The 18,848-nt window shown below is 31.7% G+C and overlaps 1 long non-coding RNA gene across 2 annotated transcripts; it reads right to left on the reverse strand.

Moving 5' to 3' along the window:
- Nucleotides 1-936: 936 nt before the first annotated feature.
- On the reverse strand, nucleotides 937-9,234 carry LOC132716614 (uncharacterized). 2 transcript variants are annotated; one of them, XR_009623835.1, is made up of 4 exons: nucleotides 8,622-9,234; nucleotides 5,637-5,720; nucleotides 4,804-4,932; nucleotides 937-2,109 (listed from the first exon to the last, which is right to left on the reverse strand). It is a non-coding gene; the product is annotated as an uncharacterized LOC132716614 (long non-coding RNA). The 2 variants fall into 2 exon arrangements; XR_009623839.1 differs by lacking the exon at nucleotides 8,622-9,234 and having other exon boundaries at nucleotides 5,637-6,173.
- Nucleotides 9,235-18,848: the final 9,614 nt, after the last annotated feature.

An 18,848-nucleotide genomic window follows, 5' to 3' on the forward strand; every position in this document is an offset into this window, starting at 1 on the left:
AGTAATGACAATTCCAGCTAACTCCAAAGATATTTTATATCAAATAAAGGTCAAGGTCATATATGAACTTGAAGGGCTTTTGTCACAAAAACATGTCTCCCAAAACTGTGTATGGTTCTGATCACTCTTTTGAATTTTGGCAGTTGTACATGTGATAGATTTTTCTTTTTTTAACTCTTGGGCCATTTTGTGCAGAGAAACAGGACATGGCTGCCATCGTTGGATACCCACAATTGATAAACATGTCACATAATATGCAATCAATGATGAATATTAATGGTTCGGCCATGGGTATCCGACAATGAGAACATGCCAACAATGTGCACAACTAAGGATTGCACTGTACACCCCTGTTTAGTCCTGTTTGAAATCTAACCAGCAGTTTAAACATTACTTTTTTTATATAAGTTAAAAATAGAAAACATTATCAATTTTAATCCTATACTTATTATAGGTATTTATTGGATTCATTATTCAAAATTAAATGAAAGAGCATGGAACAAAATATTTTCAAGATCTAGTAAAATCTAAATGTTTTTAAAATCTAGTAGAATCAAAACTTTACAATAAATATATCAATAAATATACTATAAAGTACATTATAACAATACATGTATTTTGGATAATACACTCTCAGCTGAAATACTTTAAATGGGTGTGGTATAATTATAAATGTTTGTAAATATTGTAAGTTATCTAATCAATAAGTCTATTCTTAATAAAAGAAACTTGCATCTTGATATTTTCTGTACAAACTAGAACTGCCATTGTCATGGCGTGAATACCCCCACATACCAATTTGTCAGAATCAACAGTAGTCATTTACAGCTCAGCCAAATCTGAGGGAAGTAAGCCAGTGCATTGCTAAGTTATATATTCTACATGTTTTAGTAGAAAAGATCAAAGTGAACTTTACCTTGAACCTACATGTACTGACCTCAAAACTAAAACTGCCATTGAATGACTTCAATAACACCCCCACCCATTTCATGCAGCCTTGCCTGGAGGTGTTTTATGATGAATATATGAGACCATTTGAGCAGACAAGCTAATTGTAATAAAAGCCCCTGTGACCTTGACCTTTGCCCCAGTAACCTCAAAATCAATAGGGGTATTCTACTAATCTTGACTAACCTCCATGCCAAATATGAAGACTATGGGTCTAAGGATTCTTAGGTAATTGGGCGGACAAGCTTTAATTAGCCAAGGCCCCTGTGACCATGACCTTAGACCTGAAAATAAATAGGGGTCATCTACTAATCATGACTAACCTCCATGCCAAATATGAAGACTGTGGGTCGAAGGATTCTTAAGTTATTGGGCAGAAAAGCTTTCTTCAGTCAAGACCCCTGTGACCTTGACCTTTGACTTGGTGTTCTCAAAATTAATGGAGGTCATCTACTAATCATGACTTACCTCCATGCCAAATATGAAGACTGTGGGTCAAAGGAATCTTAATTTTATGGACGGACAAGAAAAAAGCGACGGACGCCCGACGGCCGGACAAGCTGATTCCAGTATAGCCCCCTTACAACTTTGTTGTGCGGGGGTATAACAGATTTCAAACATTGATAAGTTAGCTCATCTTCTTGGTGATGAACTGGCGCCTCTATATTCAAATGTGGTTCTGTTCATACATAAGTTATCTCATGTTCTTCATGATAAACTCTCACCTTGAAGTTGATAGAGTTCTGTTCATACATATTTCAAAAATAGATAAGTGATCTTATTTTCCTGGTGAAAAACTGGTCGCTCATTCAATATCAATACATATTATGTCGCTCATTCAAGTTCTATACATATTATGATATTTCAAATATTGGAAAGTTATCTCATGTTCTTGGTGAAAGACTGGTGACTAGTTTTCTCCTCAATGTCTTTTCTTTTTCTTATTAGATTAAGTCAAGTTACTATATTCATGAGGCTTTCGACATCACACATTCCAACATTGCAAATGGCAAGCAGTCTCCTGGTATTCCAATTTCTTTAAGTTTTGAAAAACCCAAATGTGTCAATTTCTCTAGTGTTTCCGACATGAAGACACATCTACATGCATCTGTCCTTATCACTCCTGCTATTACTGTTCTATCATACAAACGCCACTGTTTCCTGAAATATTTGTTTAGAAAAAGTTAATAGCAAAATAAAAATTCCATTATTTTTGTTGTTTTTTTTTCGGGGAGGGGGGGTGGGGGCAATTTAAAGCACAATTTCCAGCTTTACTGCTTGAGGAAGACCTTGGTGCACCTATGTGTATGATTTCAGGCACCTGGGTACCATCAATGTTCCATAAATGAGCTAGATAGCTTTCTCACATGAAATGATCCGTAAACACTTGCAGAGCACGAACCTACAGCAGTGAAAGGCTTAAAGGTTTAAAGTCAACCAATCGCCACAGACACCCCAAGTATTTTATCTATTTGCTAAGCAGCAATTTTTTCAAAATCATTTAAATTTATAAATGTGAGTGATTCTGATAAGCTATAGACAGCTAAGTGAAGATAAGATAATCATATATGTCAGATATGTCGGAGTGCTTATTGTGAATATTCATTATTTTAAATTAATGTGAATTCTCCTGAGGTGAAAAGGAAAGGAAAGCTGAATTCCTAAATACATGTTACATGTCACAATTGTTCTTGTTATTAATTTTGTTCCTAATTTCTATTCTATAAGATGATATTTAAATTCACTGTAATTCCTTTTTATAAATTTGGATTTTTGTGACAATAGTCTATCCAGTGACAGAAGCTCACTGACTTAATATAAACTATCCTGTGTCAGCCTTTAAACAAGTCAAGAAAAACAAGCAATTATCATAGTATTGCAAGCAATCCATAAGTCCCCTACCGGTTAGAACCCCAGCAACTTTCTGATGGGCCATTGGCCAGTCAATTTTACCAGTGAATGAATGACATGAATGAACTTAAATCTTTTGAGTTCTAAGTTTGTCTATATCACAGTAATGTGTTAAGTTTCCCTGCCTAGTATGGAAATTATGTTTATACAACCTTGTCATATTATTACGATGTGGGATTTTAAAGTAAATCCTATAATGAATGAAGAAGTTGGAGTGAAAAATACCAATTTCTCGAAAAAAATCTAAGTTCAAGGGGGACATAATTCTGGAAATAGTCTTGCTAGAGTATTTAACCTTCTCAAAAATGTTGAGTGATAATAAGAAACATATATATGAAGTTTGAAGTAGATACATTAGGAAATAAAGAAGTTATTTAAACTAGAACTGCCACTATCTTGGCGTGAATACCCCCGCATACCACTTTGTCAGAATCAACAGTGGCCATTTAGAGCTCAAGGACAACCTCCCTGCCAAATCTGAGGTTACTAAGCCAGTGCATTGCTAAGTTATGTATTCTACAAGCTTCAAATGTGAAAATGTCAAAATCAATACATTGCGGACAGGACATTCTTTAGCAATTGAGAAGAAAAGCTTTTTTTTGTCAAGGTCCCTGTGACCTTGACCTTTGACCCAGTGACCTCAAAGTCAATAGGGGTCACCTTATAGTCATGATCAACATCCATGCCAAATATGAAGACTGTGGGTCAAAGGAATCTTAAGTAAATGGGTGGACAAACTTTTTGAAGTCAAAGTCCCTATGACCTTGACCTTTGATCCAGTGACCTCAAAATCACAAGGAGTCAACTACTTATCATGATCAACATCCATGCCAAATATGAAGACTGTGGGTCAAAGGAATCTAAAGTTATTGGGCAGACAAACTTTTTGAAGTCAAAGTCCCTGTGACCTTGACCTTTGACCTGGTGACCTCAAAATCAATAGGGGTCATGTACTAATCATGACTAACCTCCATGCCAAACATGAAGACTGTGGGTCAAAGGAATCTTAAGTTAATTAGGGCGGACAAGCTTTTTGAAGTCAAGGCCCCTGTGACCTTGACCTTTGACCTGATGACCTCAAAATTAATAGGGGTCATCTACAAATCATGACTAACCTCCATGCCAAATATGAAGACTATGGGTCAAAGGAATCTTAAGTTATTGGGCGGACAAGCTTTTTGAAGTCAAGGCCCCTGTGACCTTGACCTTTGACCTGATGACCTCAAAATCAATAGGGGTCATCTACTAATCATGACTAACATCCATGCCAAATATGAAGACCATGGGTCATAGGAATCTTAAGTTATTAGGCGGACAAGCTTTTTGAAGTTAAGGCCCCTGTGACCTTGACCTTTGACCTGGTGACCTCAAAATCAATAGGGGTCATCTACTAATCATGACTAACCTCCATGCCAAATATGACGACTGTAGGTCAAAGGAATCTTAAGTTATTGGGCGGACAAGGTTTTTGAAGTCAAGGCCCCTGTGACCTTGACCTTTAACCTGGTGACCTCAAAATCAATAGGGGTCATCTACTAATCATGACTAACCTCCATGCCAAATATGAAGACTGTAGGTCAAAGGAATCTTAAGTTATTGGGCGGACAAGCTTTTTGAAGTCAAGGCCCCTGTGACCTTGACCTTTGACCTAGTGACCTCAAAATCAATAGGGGTCATCTACTAATCATGACTAACCTCCATGCCAAATATGAAGACTAAGGGTCAAAGATATCTTAAGTTATTGGGCGGACAAGAAAAAACCGACGGACGGCCGGACGGACAAGCTGATTCCAGTATACCCCCCTTACAACTTTGTTTTGGTTAAACCGGTAGGGGACTAAAAAGCTATTAGAATATAATAATTAAGAAATATCATATACAACCACTTCTAAATCATCATGTACCGCTTCCTTAAATGCTATGCTACTGAAAGAAACATTTTACCATTTATTCACTGCAAGGTTTGTCAGATTGACAGTCTCACATTTTATTTCATCCTCATTGACCCTAAAGCATCCTTAAAATCGATATCCTGCCGTTCACATTTACAAATCTGACATGTAGGCCGACCGTCTGAAACAGAAAGTTGGAAAGATAAAATATAATTATTATTAGATATACATATAGTATCCCAATAATTATGTTAGTTAAAATAAATAGTCAAATCAATAATTTAAGCAGTGTTAGAAATTAGCAGTAGTCCTATAGCCCCTGAATACTAAATTTCTCCTCGGGCTACCAACTTTTCACAGTAACAGGCCTGACCAGGCTACTGTATTTTAAGAGGCATTATAAACAACTGTTTTGAACAAATTAATCGTGCCAGAGAAATGTCTTTTGGGCTAGTGAATATTCCAATCTGGTAGTCCGACCAGGCTAGTCGATTCAAATCCTAATTTCTTACACTGTTTAAGAAACAATTTGTTCAAAATTGTCCAAGAACAAAGATTTTTATAGTATACTACATGTATAGTAGTTATAGTGTATATACAGTATGTACTAAATGTCTTTTCAATCTACTATACTGTCCTTAAATTTTAAGAAAACTACTGTCTTTAAAATCCATTGTCTCAGAAATTGCAAAACCAAGTAAATGAAATTGTTCTGTATTTGTATTATTCTACACAACTTCTGATCACAAAAGCTTCAAGGACATTAATGAGTGAATCAGGTCCTATCCTGAAAGATTGTTGCGTACAAGTTTGAAGACAATCCATTCAAAAATAACAAAGTCATAGCCACTAATAGCAAAAATCAGGAAAATTTAAATATTTTACCTTGAATGTTTATATGGAGGTCAAGTTTAGTCTGGTCTATTTGAAGGGTTGTTGTGGCCAAGTATGAAGACAATACACCAAGATCTGAAAAGTTATGAAAGGTTAAAGTTTGTTGACAGCAACGGGAAAGCTGTCATGACTGTAACAATATATTTTGACCCTAAATGCAAACTGAAAGTTCTAGCCTATACACACTGTTGAGGATAGCCGTTCAGCATTTTTCAATAATAAATAAATGCAATGATAAAATCGGTAACTTGCAAGTCTTCTAACATTTTTACAAAGAATGAACATATATATTTTTTCCTAATAATTCTACGATGACGTTCAGCCTTTTATATTATAACAAGATATCGGAAAGATATATCAGAAATGAATTGGCCCGTGGACTTTAATGTCAATCATAGAGCTCTTATGCAAAATGTTATGGTAAGCAAACATCCAGCATGAAATTTTCAAGTAGCTAAAAGTGAAATAAAATTATTAAAAATACTTTGTCATAATTCAACTACTGTTGGAAATTGACCCACATGTTTGATTACAAATGTATCTATATAATTATGTCCATAGAAATAATAAATTAATTTTCAGTCTCTTTCTCTTAGCGCTTTCACACAAATTTAAATTATTCAACTCCATGATTTTCAGAAGGAAAAAAAATCTTTTGATCATCAAACACTACAAATTACTATACCAAATGTAAATTGCAGTCTGTGCGAAAGGCTGTCGGTCCTCGAACCTCGCCAACTAAAAATCAGTAGGGTCGAGATAAATTTCGATACAGTCAGTTGTCATGTCCGAATAAAATTTCAGCCAGTTTGAAACAATTTTTGGCCTTCTGAAATATGCAAAGCTTCCAAGATCGATCTATCTTTTTAATTTTTGCTTGTATTCACAGACCAAGATAACCAAAATCACCGCAGGATACGACCAGTTTTTGCTAAGTAATGTAAGCCACCATCTTGTCTCGGATAATTTCTTTTCCAAAACATATTTTTTCTCCAATCTTCAAAATTAAACCTTTGAAAGATGTACATGTATTGTTTTCTTGTGAATTATGCTAATGTTTTATCAATTATGTTTCTGTATATTTTTTTCTTTAGTATCTTATAGTTGAGTCTGATAATTCATATATGCTAAATATTTTTCTTTATAATTATGGCAATATCCCTCCCCCATACCTACAAAAAAAACCTGTCAGAGTCCGGGCGGGGGAAAAATCATCAGTCTAAGGATCCCAGTCCTTGCGGGTGGAATTTTTTTTTACTTTCGCATTGACTGAAATTGTATATGATATTCAATAAAATCTTCTTTTAGAAAAACAAGTTTGCATATTATTGTTTTAGGCAACTCATTTTTAAAATGCTGTACAGCTAGTCTCAACAGTGAGTATATGCTAGTCGTATTTGACTCGCATACAGCCAATACTGGTTCATACTGCTAGCCACTGCCTATTCCTCTACCAATTCCATGAATACTATTAGTATAATAATCATATAGATGTTAAACAATAAAAGTAATGATGACTTAATATGATGTATATAAAATTCCGCTGCTAAAGACAAGTTGTTTTTATTGATTGTTTATATCAACAAAGGTAATGAGGTAAGTTTATCAAGTTTCCCCGGCAACAGAGTTGTGTGAAAAAAATGTCAATTTGATTAGCCCTTGAAGCAACCATGCACAACATGTGTATTAATAAATCCTTACAATTATCAAGAAAATAGAACAATTATTTTATCAAGCACGTAAGCAATAAAGACGTAATTTGACTGGTTTACAGAGAAAAATAGTTGAAGGTATCTTGACAGGTATTAATTGGAAATAGATACACAGTTCAACTGTTAAATGGTAGCGGTCAATCAGCTGTTTCGAAAATGAAAGTACACACCAAAAACACTTCAAATTCACATTCTTTGCGTAATTAATTTACAGAGTGCGTAAATGAACGCAACAAATTGTTAACCTTGTACGTTTTTAGTTGATTTTAAAGCGTAAAATATGCCGATATTCACATTATCTGGAATCTGTTATATTTAATAATATAATCAGTTATCTTATTATTATCGACCTGTGGTTTTGAATTTTAATACAACTACTTTTTTCAGATATAAATGTCTATAAATTTACAAATAAAAAATCTATAAAATTATGGACTGACCATAAATATCATGAAATCCTACATCTGATGAAGGCAAAACTGTGAAAATCAGATCTACATGTATGAAATAAGTATATCTTATTTTAAGTCATATTGAATTACGGACAGGGCGGACTGTGACTCAAGATTAGGCGGACCGTGATTTAAAAAGTATTTACATTGTGTATGTGGACTAATGTAATACTATTATAAAAAGTATTAAATTATTGATGTCCCAAAATATGGTCCGCCTAGTCTCAAGTACGGTCTGCCCTGTCTCACGTTCTGCCCTGTCCTGCAGGGGTCATATTGTATTTAACAATTATAATTATTACTAGTCCTTTAAATTTTGGGACCTCTCATAGGATAGGATTTTATTCATTACAGGGCTGGGGCAGTTCCTCCAGTCGCTTGCAAAAATCATGATCACAAAATTGAAAACTATCATTTTTCACCACTTATTACATTTTACCTGTATATCATGACAAGTTTTGGGCCTATCTTGTTAAGCTTAGATAGCTAATACAGTAAATTGAGTAATAGACTGATAGAGATGTGTTCAAAAAGTATAGTCAAAAATGTAATAATAATTTAAGAAAATATCTTTCCAGGTTTCTGAATAAGTCCAGATATTAATTATGTGGTTTCAACAATAAAAAATGATAAAAAAAACAATATGTTAATAAATTGAAAAGTGGACCGAGTTGAAAAAATGCCGAGCTGACTCGGGGCCGAGTACGTTTTAGGGCCGAGCTGACACTGCACTAAAAGTAAAATTTGCAGTCTATCAAGCGAAATATATCAATAGCTTTACCAGATTGTGAAGAAAACTTGATTATACATACGGAATTGATTGCAACCAAAATATCAACGTAATAGCTGGGACTTCCTAATTGATAGCAGATCTTCTCAACCTTTTCTCGGAATAACTGACCAAGATGGCGATTTCGGGAAAATGACGTCAGAGGGAAAATAGTTCGTATTCATACGCATACAAATTTTTACTCTGTCATTCACACTTTTTAACCATTTTAAGCTTGAAAGTTATCTAATTTGAAAATCGTATTCCATCTTCCTGAATTATTGTGTTCTATGATAGTTAGTTAATTTATGACTTGATAAAATTGGCACCAAATTTTTGCAAGTACTTTGGCTCTCATGCATCGGGAACCAGAAGGTAGAACAAATAAACTGGTTCTCATTAAATTTTTATCGACTGCTAGCGTAGTAATATTCAAATCGCGTAAAGCAATGGTATTTGTAATTTTGTGATAAAAGGATTTAAAATTAAGTAATAAAATGACCAGTCAATTTTAAATTAGATAAGGTATTATGATGATCTGAATATTATGGCAAAATATTGGAACTATTTTTGCTCAGCGCAGCTAGATAGCCTAAATGCGTTCAGAAGGTAGTAAGCTGAATTTATCGTAATTACATTGGGGGCTTGCGCCCCCAAAAATGTGTTAATTATTTGTTGGCTATCGTCAAACACTTCAAGGTTATATGCATTGTCTTTCGGCCAAATGCGCTAGATTTTCCAAATAATTAACCTACCTATTTTTATACATATCAACTAATTAATTTGCAATTAATATATTTTGTAAGGTTTATATGATGGTAAGATTAAGTTTGTTCAAACAATTGTTACAATAATGATATTCTTAGGTTAAAGCTTTTATGTCATGTGGTAATGCATCATAAATGTTTAAATCATGCCTTCAATTTAATTAAATATTATTAGATGATTCTGCAGACATTTGTAATAATAATTCGTTCTACACTCAACTGTTGCATGTCTACTTGTGCCTACAATAGACAAAATTATCACTGCCATCAGTTATTTATTTCTAAATTAATTTGTTCTTTATTCGCTCTTAGCAGTGTACTACTTTGAGCTAAGTATCCTATACTGAAACAAATGGTAAATAGCAAAGAATATACTTCCTGTAGCATTTGCACAGCTATCAAACACCTATCGTATCTTTCACTGTTTTGTTTCGTGCAGCATGTCCTCTTAATTAAAAGTCGAATTAACATCCGTTTTCTTCGTTCTGAAATAGTAAGATTTTATTTGGGCTGTAATTTAACCAGTTGTCTTTTCATAGAGAATTTCCATTGAAAAGTTTCTTTGAAAATGTTCGTTTGTGATTGACATCCTTCTGCTTTAGTGGACACAGTTTGAGAATTTTAGAATTGTTAAATTAGTATTCCTATTAAATGACAGAATGCGAGATGAAAGTTAAAGTTGAAAATTGATTAACAATTTGATTATCAATGTACTGGCATGTATACAATTGAAAAGAATTAATATTCAATTCTTTTAACATTCAAATTGGCAAATCATTACAATTAATTATAAAAGTAGGCCAAATCAAAAAGTACATTTGCATTTATATCAATACCAATATAAGACAATATTAGACAAAAACAAAACAAAGGCATAAGAAAATTTGCAACCAAATTCAATACCGTAAATACAATTTATAATTTAATGTGTTTATGTCTTTATGCACATATGTCAGTGTTTGTACTTGATTATAAGCAATATGTTGAGTATTACTTGGAAACTCAATTTTAAGAATGCCATCATACAAACATAGAGATGTAGATAAAGTTATCTTCAACGTGTATGAAACTTAAATGTTGTTACAAGTATCATACAAATTTGCTTTTAAATATTGTGAGGACTATTCTTTAAGTGCTTTTCATTTTTCAACCTAAATCACCCAAGACAAAAACCGGATACAATAAATTGACAGTTGTAAAATTGGGGGGAAAAAACAATTCTTGAATATGCTCCGTAGAATATAAATAAATATGGTAGTAATATTCAAAACATGATTTTTACAATCTCTCAACTCTATTATCAATATTTGAATTGCATTTTCCATTTTATAAAAATCAAAATGTTTGACATTATTATTCATGTCTTCTCCTGAAATAGTTAAGAGCGGAAAATAATCAAGTTTTATCACCGGAATTGATTTATTTTTATTTATTCCACATGTGATTTGTCATGAATGGCCATTTACAGTAAAAACATATAATAAATGTTCATTGATTATGAAAAAAACAAAAATTATGATGATTCTTTTTCATTAAATTCATATCATTTTAAAATTAATAAACTCTATAGTTTAACAAATTTGAAAATGAACATCTTATTACCATTGTAGAAAATAATTATATTTTAAACAAGACCAAATGAAAAATGATCTTTAAATAAGCGTTAAGGTAAAAAGCGTTTAAATTTATTGAAATATTCTTTGTTTGTCACAGAGACACATAAAAAACAGTACACAGTCATTTACCTGTTTGCTAAATTGAAACAGCAGTACTGAACAAAGGTTAAATAACTACAATATATCTAATCATTTATAAAATAGAATCAATGCTAGACAATATCAAGATTTTGCTGGAATTTTAACAAAAATACTGACAAATTGATATATCAAATATTTTTTATTTTTCAGTCCCATGTATTGTTCCAATGTTGATGTTTGTTTGTGCGTGTGTGTTGTCTTTATGCAAACCCGATAATTGTCTATTGTCTTTTCATTAAGTCTGGTAATTCAAAATGTTTTTTCATTACACATATAAACATTTTGTGCATGCAATCCTTGAAGCTGTAATCATAGTATTACGACGCTGGGATATAGGCACAAGCATGCAACTTTAATTACACATTTTATACAATTCTGGCAAGTCTGATGCAACTAGCTTTCTTATTTAATTACTCCAGCTATTCAATACTGTGTATAAATTATATCATAAATGTAATGGATTATGTGAGCTACAAACTTGCTGATATTTAGTAAATACAGTTTCTAGACGATACATTTTAATGTTTACATTTGTTAACTGAGGATACATGTATACAATTGTTGTCTTGTGTTAATGATATTCCATGTTAATGAATTATTTGGTTCAATATAAAAGTCCAAAATTCGTATGATATTATTACTCATGATGACAGCTTTAAAGCACTCATAACGGCTATTTTGTGAAATTATATCGTATTGCATTTCTCTTTATTTGTTTACAGCCAAAAAAGGTAAAATAAAACTCATTAAGTGTTTGAAGGAAGACATATGTGAACAAGATTTTGTTTCAAACAGATTGTCTTAAATAGTCAAAATGGGAAATTAAAGGCATTAATGCTTTTTTGTTTTATCAATGTAATTATTGAAAAAAAAACTGCTCCCCCCCCCACACACACACACAAAAAAAGATAAGCAGAAACAAAAACAAAAAAAAAACTCGCATACACTTTACAAAATGAAGAAGACAAACAATTTCCGCTCCGCAAAACCAACAACGACAACAATAAATCATGAGGGCTTTCAAAATTACCTTTTTCTTTCCAATTATAACATACAAAACAGAATGCTTCTTAAATTGTTTTAAACAATATAGAAACTGTTACACACAAAAGAATAGATGAATCTTTATATTCTTAATTACATATTCAACTACTTTGAAATTCATGCTACTTTATTGATAATTTGCCAAAATTATTAATAAAATGAATCTTAAAATCATTTGTTTCATCCCCTTAAACTAAAACAATGATGGTATTAGGTAAATATTACATGAAATACTTTTCAAGCTTATTAAATAGATAAAAGTATAAAAGATGAAATCGCTGTAATTTTGTGAAACTGACAAATAAGCTTATCTAAACAAACGTATATAAATTTTAATAGTTCTTGCAGTTTGTCTTTATCTGCATGCTAATATTACTTATATCTTGTGTCCTTCCATAATTGCCTATTGTTTATTCGTCAATCAAAGTCAATGAAATGCTTGATTCTGCATCAGAAACTTAATAAGGATAAAGACTCAGACGTCTCTTGTGAAAATATGTTCGTGTCATAACGAAAAATACACGTCTGCATGCAAAATATAATTACATCATTCTTTACAGTAAATCTAATTATATGTGTTGTCTAATTTAACCTTCTTCAATCATATGTATGTTTTATATTTGATTCCATTATTCTTATGTTAGATTAACTGTGAAGTTGTATATTGATGATTTTTGTCCCATAAACAAGGCCTGAACTGTTACATTGCATCAGAAACTTAATAAGGATAAAGACTCAGACGTCTCTTGTGAAAAAATGTTCGTGTCATAACGAAAAATACACGTCTGCATGCAAAATATAATTACATCATCCTTTACAGTAAATCTAATTATATGTGTTGTCTAATTTAACCTTCTTCAATCATATGTATGTTTTATATTTGATTCCATTATTCTTATGTTAGATTAACTGTGAAGTTGTATATTGATGATTTTTGTCCCATAAACAAGGCCTGAACTGTTACATTAATGTCATAGTTTAATTCCTTGTCAAAGTCTTTATGATAACAATAATATCCGTTCAGGCTGACCATGCGCTATTTTATTGACTGATTTATTTTAAAATATAGAAAATGTAATCCCTGAAGAACACCCAAAACAGTTTGCAATAATTTAGGAATTCAAACATTAATAACTGATAATCCTAAAACATAGCCATAAAGCAGGCTAAATGTTGTTGATGAAATCATATAAACATACACAAAAATAGAAAACATAAAGCTACCTTTTATTGTAGATAAATTTTGCTAAGATTTTTAAACGTCCTAATTATGTTTAAATTTTCATTTGTAATGAGACTAGCAAACTTAAATATACAATGGAACTGTTGTTGGCACACTTGTGCTGGTTAAAGTAAAACGGACACAATACACGTTTATTTATTACTATAATCAAGTATTAATTTATACAAATTGACTGTTTTAATATAACAAGTAAATGATGGCCGCAACGGAGGACGTGTGCCAACAAAACAGGTATTTTACATTTGTTCAACAATCGTTGCAATTATATCATTCAAAAAAAATTCGAGCTTTCATGTTATGTGTTATAACATCTCTAATGTTAAATCAGACATAATTTTTAAGTTGTTTAGCCATCACAGTATGATGAGATATTTCTGCAGATGTTCGCAATAATCATTCGTTCTACAATAAAATGTTTTAATAAATCAATTTATTTCTTTTACTTGTACATTAGACAAAATTATTGCCGTCATCGGTTACTTGTTTCTTAAAAAAATATTTCTATACCAGCTCTGTCAAGTTTTTTTTACAGGCGTTACCTTCAACAAACTCTTCAGACATATGCAGTCTCCTTAAGAAACCAGTGCTAGATGAAAAAACTTCTTACCATAACATGAAATATCCTTCTAAATGACAGGTTTCCTGAAGCTGTTGTACAATCTCTCGTTCTTAAAATGTTTTATTTTTTGCTTAGTATGTCCTCTTTATTACATGTCAATCTTCTATCTGTTTTCGGCGTATGGAAATGGTAAAAAAGTTATTGGACTGTAGTTTAATTTAGCAAATATACAGAGACATATTTTTTTGAAATTTATGTTCGTTTCTGATTGACACCCTTTTGCTTTAGCAGACACACGGAGCATTGCATTGTTAAATTATTATTCATATTAAATGATAGAATACGAGATGAACATCCACACCCAAAGTGTCTGTGAAACCATTTTAGAGGGGTGCATTATATTTGCAATCCGTAGGTAACTTTTACAATAACTGGTATTCTGTGCCTTATCTCGTCCAAATCGGCAGGGTAATAGCCAAGATACTGATAAATACATATCTGAACAGGGCAAAAATGCGCCTATTCTGTACCCTAAGTGTCGCGTGCAATCGCAACTTTGTTCAACATCTTACTCATCTGGTAGGTTCCTGCATCTGTTGAAAGATATCTCGTATGTCTACGTGTATGTTTATTGTCTTTTGGTTCAGTGTGTGTTTTCTGTAACATGCTATGGAATTGATAAACATGTACATGTATTTGGATTGTTATTTAATCAATTGTATTTTCATAGCAAATATACATTGAGAGATTAATTTAAAATGTTCGTTTCTGATTGACATCCTTTTGCTTTAGAGAACACATGGATCCTTGCATTGTTAAATTATTATTCCTATGTAATTTAAATGAAAGAATGCGAGATGAACATTTCAGCTGACATCTGATTAATAATCTTGATTATCTCTTGTCTGTCAAGTCAATATCGTAGCACTTTAATATTAAATTCTATGTCAGAGTTCGTAGTTTAAAATTGGCATATCAATACGCATAATGATAAAAGTAGGGCGTATCAAAGTGTACATTTGCATATATAAAAATAACAAGACGGAAATTGAAAGAATTTCGTTCCGGAATGTTTGAAAATTGCTTAGCAAAGCTATGACACAATTTGTACCTGAGCCATGCAATAATTTGTGTATACATACAAATTAAAAGACGTAGTTGGAAAGACAAAATAAAAAGTTATTTGTGAGTACATATATTAAACTGTTCCATTTTCAAAAGATTGAATCTTACTTATTAACATCATAACTATAAATAATAAAGATGTCATTCTTATTACAGTAGAATTGTTACAATTCAATAAAATTTATATCGTTAAAAATCTGATATAAAAATAAAATTATTTCCCTTATTATCTTTCCTAGATTTATGTGGATGGGAAGTTGTTATGTTTTATGTAATTTTCTGATTTGTTCTTGATAAAAAAAACGACAAAATACGGTCATTTCGAAATAATGAATTGTCATAAATGTCAAATATTTTTGGCAAAACATGATTTATAAAAGCTGATCATGGTATCAAAACATTGGGTTGTTTTTGCATCAGTTTTAGGTTGAATGTTCCATGATCATTACTGTTTGGACACATCTGCGACTAAATCTAATTTACAAGAAAAAAACATCAAGTGAATTTAAATATGTGCTTTGCCATATCCACAAGTAGCTTGGAAGGCATGCATTAAACAAAAGTACAAAAAAACAAAATTTTACAATTATAATTTTTTCAGATTTGGACAATCGTTAATTTTCCAATTTGAGTATAACACCTTTAGCTACCAGATATATACAAAATACGGTTAAAGTGGATTGGCCTATAATGGGCATATTTTCTAGAAGAATTTCAAATACCGAGAAAGAAATAGAAATGTATCATTTGGAAATTCTTATAAAAAATTTCTTAACAGAATCAAGTTATCAAAGTGTCATCCATGTGATTAAGTATGATCATTTTATAATGGATAATAGTATTTTGTTTAAAACACTTTATAATCTATTATAGCATAAAATCGGCTATTTTTCCCTCTTTTGTCCATGTTATAACGGGGCCAAAACCATGCGTTAACATAGTCACGCTCTCTCGTTATAGCCCGGTTTTACCTATGCGCAATACATACAGGGCCAAGTAAACAAACAAACAAAAAATGACGATTTGGCCTGTTTGCCAAAGTGTTATATTGAAATTATTGATTCGAGGGCCTCAATCGCATAACGGCGAGCAGCATTCAAGTAACTATGCCGAAATACGACGTATAGACATCGCCGCTTATCTTGATTGTCGCCCTTTCTAAGAAACGGACAGTTGTCAATGTAAACAAATATGAAATGTCATTCAGTTTAACCCTCAAATTAACTTACAAAACAAGATAACACAAAATGAATATGAGAAAATGTTGTTTTATTGATGCTAATATTGATAAATGCTATTTATATTTCTTTGAGAGAATAATGTTTAGTGCCTGATATTCTTTTATAAACTTGTGAGCTTGAAAAAAAAACGATTCTGATGTCACTGATCTTTTTTCTACCGTCAATCTGAAATCATTCTAAGAATTTTTGAGGGTCATGTTTCATCTTGGACAGAGTAATTTAATGTTGTTTTATTCTTGAGTTAATAAATCTCCAATGATAAGCTTTGTTAAATCAATTAAATTCGAATTTTCGAACGGTTCTGAGCATTTGAATTTCCCAAGAAGTTGGCCCCGGAAAAATAAAACGCATACGTAAAACATGTAGAATTGGATAAATACCGTCCAAGCACAAGGATTTCATGTAATATGTGTTTTGTATCAAATATACATCATGAATCTTTTTAAAAAATTTATGCTTTAATAGCGTCAACGCACGTTTATTTCGTGCGTAAAGTCTACAGAGTCCCTCGGAACTGTTGGAGCCGTTCCTCGGGACTCTGCAGACGTTATAAAAAACGTGCGTTAACCCCTTTAACATAAATAAAAAAAATTTAATTAAATATCGAATCATGTAAAACACACAACATCCATATACTGATTTTGATTGTATTATAGACTTTGAATTAGTCCATAATGGCAGTCTGTTATACAATATAATATTACGTTGACAATATTTGGTATCAGCACTAAAAACTATATATGTATATAGATGTTACTTTAAGGCTTGAGATACATGATCCGATATCAAATATATTCATATACTATAGCAGATGATTAAACGTTCTATGATAAATTATTATTATAAATTTTATAAATGTTCATACTTCACTACTTAAAAGTTTATGAACATTTTTTGCAAGCAATTTTCTATACGAATATCCGAAAGTACATTTCTATTGACTTTATCAATATTTGAAATGCTAATAGAAATTGTGCCCATTGTAGACCAATCCACTTTAAAGTGATCCTAATGATGGAATAAATTTCGCTTCTCTTGCTGATGAGGAAGAATATTAAAGTACGTACATTTAATTACACTAGACTAAGTAGGCGGATACGTATAAAAAACAGAAGTTTGATATCGATAATTGCTACAGATATATGTAGACTAATATAATGATATATCTAATGTTAGTCTTCTAACAATTTCATCATTAAATCGTCTAGTCACAATTTTTGAACTTAATTTTTCTTTATAACATAATTTAAATCACTCTAAAAAGGACAAAATTTTAATGAACCAGGAACGAAATGTTGAAAAGCTTGAGTACTATTTATATAGATGTAATACTAATAATCTCCAAATATATTCTGTCATGGACAATGATTCAATATACAAAGATCTTGAAGACATATGGACGTGTTCATTTCTTTAAGAAATTATCCCGATTAGGTCTTTTATTTAAGATTATAATGATTTTAAAAGTACAACCAGGCTTCAATTGAAATTAACTTTAAGTAAATGGGGATCCATTTATCTTATATCAAACACTCATCAGTCTTTCATGTTCCGTCTATTTAAAACATAATTATCCATAAAACATGCTCAAGAAAGTAAAGAAATTAGCATAATAATTAAATTAAATTGTTTACATATATTATTGCCAGGTTTTCTTGAATATATTTGATTTTGATGGGCATCATTTCTGCTAGATTGCTTACATAAAGCTTTGAACTGTTGAATTAATATTCCTATTAAATATCTCCTGAGTGACAAGCATGTCAATTGTCCACACATTTTGGTTTCTATGACCCGAAATGCTGTCGAAGATATTATGTTTTCTATGAGCGTTGTATAAGGAAAATTTTCATCTTTGATTTACAATGTGGTTTTATTGTTTGTGCATTTGCACATCATATCGGTGAAAGGGAATTGTAAAACAATGTTTTCGAGTAAAGTTATGCTAAAGTCATACCATTGTATTACCAAAAAATTTCAATAGTCAATGTACTACTTTACAAACTATTTTGCGTCTATTGTAGTGTATGACACTTGGTTAGTGTTTTTCCTATATAAAAAGAGGACGGGAGCGAGTTTTATTTTACTGCAACGCACTCGCATTTGTTATTTCCTCGGAAAAAAATATAGCTTGCATTTGAATGTGTTGTAGTATTAAATGCAAGGTTCGTTCTTCAGATGTTTGGTTATGGCAGGTCTATGTCATTTATGATGTATATACTTTTGTGAACGGAATATTGTATCAGAAAGCTTTCAATTCCTTGTAGTTGCTGGCAAATACTTATTCATGTTATTGACAAGATGGTTACTGTTATTCTGTTATTCTATCAACTGTACATTCTCAATTGAAATTCAACCCGTAAAAAATAGTTCTCCGAAATGTGAATTAAATATGGGTATCAATATTACATATCATTATAAAATGAATTACCTGTAGAATATGAACGTGTAAAAAAAATGGCGCAAATGTTATCCATTCATCCTGAACTTATAACCAATTATATCAAATAGATCAACTCATCCGTTTTTTGTTT

Source organism: Ruditapes philippinarum, unplaced genomic scaffold (genome assembly GCF_026571515.1).
Source record: "Ruditapes philippinarum isolate M1 unplaced genomic scaffold, ASM2657151v2 ctg1820_1_1_1_1, whole genome shotgun sequence".
Classification (NCBI taxonomy): Eukaryota; Metazoa; Mollusca; class Bivalvia; order Venerida; family Veneridae; genus Ruditapes; species Ruditapes philippinarum.